The following is a 4,795-nucleotide window of genomic DNA, read 5'->3' as shown; positions in this document are numbered from 1 at the left end:
TGCATTTAAAGACCACCTGATTCTACGATGGAAAAGGTGGACTTCGACTGACTGAGTATTTCAAGAGACTTGGTTGAATGGCTACTTCTTTGTTCCTCAGTACACCTTTGAAATCACCTTTAGTTCTCAGCTGTCCCCTCCTCTCTGGTAGAGCAGGCCACCTGCCAACTATGGTACCATTTACTGATAATGTGACTAGCACCTTGCGAATAAGTTACCGCATGAACACTTGTGTTTCAAGGTATTTTGTACAAAGCGAGAAGCGGTGTTGATTTTCTTTGTTGACCTTCCTTTCTGTTTTCAGCTTATATTTACCTAGCTTATACTCTGAGTCAGTTATACTGTCATCATTTTGTAACGGTTGTCACTTTCCTCCTATTTGCACTTTTATTATGAAGATACATAGATACTGGTATGTTGTTCACTTTGAGAAATGGATATATTACATAATGCTACACAGGGTCATAAGGTATAAGCACATAACATTCAACATGGTGTTAACAATAAGTATGAGCGACAATTAATGTTCTTTACATTCACTTGTCCTTTGACTTTCCAACAGGTTTGACCACTTTACTGGCTTCCACTTTCAATAGGATTCGCTCGACAATCTAATCATTCACAGGGAGCAATTACTTCTCCCCATGGAGAGGACTAATACGAGCCCACCAAACTCACATTATGTACTTTCCCATAGTTTCCTTTTCTTCCACTCTATAATCTATAAAATAAAGCATAAACAAATTTCTTTGTCTCCACCCTCCAAGTTACTTATAATTTACGGGCTAGTATCTCATATGACGACAGTACACATACCATTACGGTACTTGTGTCATACAGGTGGTGTTTGGAGGAAGCAGGAGATTATATAACTTGGGAAAGGTGAACGTCTTTGCAGATGCATTATTGTTGACGTGATGCTGCAAGCTTTATAGGTCTCATTGTAACCATCCACGGTCCGGATCCCTCCCTGCCTCCTGATCCAATCCTCTTGCAATTAGACTATCCCACATTTACAAGTATGATGGACTGTTGCTCTGAGTCATTCTTGGGATGAATTATCATGCTTACTGAGAAGGTCATTCAATCACTGCGGAATACCAGCAATTGTATTGTCGTCTGCGTATCATCTTGTATAATCACCATCATGTATACATGTACGGGAGGAAAACGACGCTGTGTGTCCAGAATCCGAAAAGAGAGCACGTGAATCTTCCCACAATCCAGCGCAATCTGCTTAGTCGGGATTCATACCATACTCTGCACTTGGTATCTCCCTAAAAGTACAAGAACCTTTGCATGCGACAGACACTGTTGTTAGACCTTGGTACTGTGAAGATTGACAAGCATCACCCTGCGTGTAAATTGCTAAAAATAAAGATATTTGATAGAGAATACATTACCTTAAGTGTGATCGACTAAGTACTTGTACAGTCGTGTCCAGAAGGTTTTCATACCCCTGAGGTACAACCCAGTAACACGTCATCACCATAACAGCCCTCCTCACCATGGCCCCTCCACATAACCTACAAGTAAGGGAAGACCTGAACAATGAAATTTATTCTCTGTATAAACATACAGATATGGGATGACAAAATTTCTAAGTCTTTACATGTATCCAAGTCAACTGTTCAGCCTGTGGTCAAAAGAGCTAAATCTAGGAGTGGAAATACTCACCAAGCAAAAAGAGGGAGAAGACCAACCAAGATTACTGACATAAAAAAAGAGATAGTGGAGTCAGTTATCGATGCCGTGCCTCATTTAGCATTTGAAAACATTACCAAAAAAGCGAATATTGGTCTTGGTAAAACCACTATTGATAAGATCATATCAGAAGCTGGTTTTAAGCTTCTGATACCTACAAAATAGCCATTTTAGAGAAAAGAACAAAAGGGGAAAAGAAGCGAGTTTGCTAGAAAAAGGAGAAACTAGAAATGGGTATGGAATTGGGTTGTTTTTGTGGATGAAGCCACTATTGTTTATGATCTAATCCAACAGGCAAAAAGGTCAGAGTTAGACCTGGTGAAGAGCTGGAAGAAAAATACTTCAAGCCTAGATTTAAGTCTGGAAGAACTAGCATTGGAGTATATGCTGCAATGATGAAGAGAAGAAAGACTGAGTTAATTCTTGTGAGAAAGAGGAAGGAGGAGGAAAGAATCAGCAAAAGAGAGAGACTTGGCCTAAACTCTCACCAATATGCAACTGAGATCCACCAGCCTTAACCTATCCTTTTTATAAAGCGTCTGGATAGACCCTCTCACAATATCTACCTTGCTGCAGACAATGCTTCCTGGCAGGTGGTAAGTATTGAGAGATAGCACGAAGATATATGCAACGGATCTATGAAGCAGGCTGAATACTGGCGGAATTGGTAACTTGATTGTTCCTTGCATTCCTTCCTAACCTCTACCTCTAACATAACCAGTTCATGGCGTCCTTTAAATACAGGAGTTCCAGCATCTCTGTCATCTGCCCATGATAACACCTATGCTATCTCACAATACTAACCGAGAGGTCCACCCCGTCTCCATTTCCCAATGATGACAAGTGTACTGTCCATTCCTACAATACAACCATCACCACTCACTATATATAGAAGGTCATTCCACCAATAAAAGAAACCTGCAATCTGTCATCTCCGATCCCAACAATAGCACTATAAATACATATCCAAAAACCTTAACTAGTATACACATTGGTGACAAAACAACAGTGTGGAAAATAGAAAATTGGAAGCAGACTGTGGTTACAAAAAACTCCTCTGGCCACCCAACTCACCAGATCTCAATCCTATTGAGAACACATGGGCACTACTCAAAAGAGCCCTTACCAAGCAATTCTCCAGACTGGAAAGATGGCCTCATAGTGCAGCTGAATTATTTGAGGCAGCAAAGGAAGAGTGGGATTTAATTCCCCAAGAGATGTTGGATGGATGGATGGATAAGATGCCTGAGAGAATTCAAGCTGTACTGGATGCAAATGGTGGCCATACAAAATGGTAATAATGTTTTTTTATTGTCTACTAGCAATACTATCATGTTTGCTTTAATTGAATTCTTTATACTTTTTTTGAAACTTTTATGGTTGGGGGTTGTGGTTGTGCGGTTGCCATGCGAGGGTATGAAAACTTTCCGGACACGACTGCACAGTACAGTACCAGTCCAGCACCCGACTGTACTCGAGTATGTAATGACGCGAAAGAACCGTTTTCCTACCATTGCAACCTGCTATCGAAGGAGGGGACGCCAGTACGAGAGCCTCCACCTCGATCGCCGAGCGTTTAGCTGAAATTAGGCTCACAAAAGGGCAACCGCCGTAATTGTGGCGAACGGAATAAAATGGCCTCGTACAAGTGTTATCAACTGCAACTCTCTCCGGGGTGTCTTCGATCTGCGCATTTGTCTTCCTGGGAGAGACATCCACCCCAGGCGAGCGCTATAGGACTCTGCTGCGGCTCCAGGAATCCCGCCCCGAACATTTCAAACGCGTATTATTTTCGAGTGACACCCTGTGCTTGCAACAACGGTTGTGGAGTTGAGAAGAGAAGGTATATGTGCGGAATGTCAACCTCTATGGCGATTGATGGTCTCTCGTTTCAAAAGTAAAGTAGTCCTACTCTAGGTCATCTCATTGGAACAGCCGGTGAAGGTGAGCTGGCCCAACCGGACTTTCCGGGAGGAAGATACAGTATGGGTCGTGGACCAAATGGACACTTGCACTCCAAATAATCGAGAGCCAACATGAATCATCTACAGATATCCCTCTTGGCTTCTCGGTGTTACAATGAATCATGTGGCAAATAAGATATTGATACTTGACATCGCATCCTCGAGAATCTTGAAACAGATCATGTGACCTGGTACTTTCCTCCAGTCTCAACATGTACGAACTCCTACAACATATAACCTCAACACCTCACCCAACCAAATCAACATCATCATCACAGGAAAGCAGACAATCTCGAGCGGCGCTGTGATACGATAACACCCCCACAAGCTAGAAAATCCAACAAATAAAGCTATCCATTTATTCAGTCACCTATGTCAGGCTCAAACCCTGATAGGAGCGGCGCGGAGAACCCTCGCAATGAAGATCGACCGGCCAATAGCGGCGCACACCCGGTAACAAGCTCCGACGACAAGGTTGTCGACATGCCCGACCGCCTCCCCCGCAGGGGCTCTGAGGACCCTGGGAGGTTGAGGAATGACAGGTCCAAGAGGGCGGCCTTTAGGAGGGTTATTTGGATGGTCTTTCAAAAGGTTCGAAGGGATAGAGCCAGGGCGAAAGCGAAGGGTAATTAGATAGGTCATTGATGAGTTCCGAACTTTGGGAACCATGGAATAGTTAGATAGTTCTAGGCAGTAAGATCTTGGATTGGAATGGATATGGTTGATTAACATTGGTGAAGTTTCGAAGAGGGAAAGGCCAATTCGGGGAGAGTGGTGCTGGTAGAGTGAGTATCATCCTGTATTTGGCCGGCAAAAACCCGAACTCGTCAAAGTATGATAGATAGGGAACACAAAGAATTCCCATTGTTCCACTGGAGATGGTGTCGGTGAGTGCACCCACGCTGACATTCATTTAGCTGTTCAAACCTAAACATCTTCAACGTTAAAAGGTCCGACCAAAGATGTGTGCGACTTTGACGGAACAATGGTAACTCCCAACGTACAGTGGTGCCGATTTGTTTTTTTGTTACCCCGCTAGAGTAATTTATCGTGGGTTTATCACCGATGCCCAAGCAAGGTATCAACGGCAGTAGTTGACTAACCTATGTTTTGTATTGACTACAAGG

Source organism: Tuber melanosporum, assembly GCF_000151645.1.
Source record: "Tuber melanosporum whole genome shotgun sequence assembly, scaffold_56, strain Mel28".
Taxonomy (NCBI): Eukaryota; Fungi; Ascomycota; class Pezizomycetes; order Pezizales; family Tuberaceae; genus Tuber; species Tuber melanosporum.
The sequence above is the reverse complement of the archived record's forward strand: the minus strand, read 5'-3'. Positions refer to the sequence as shown.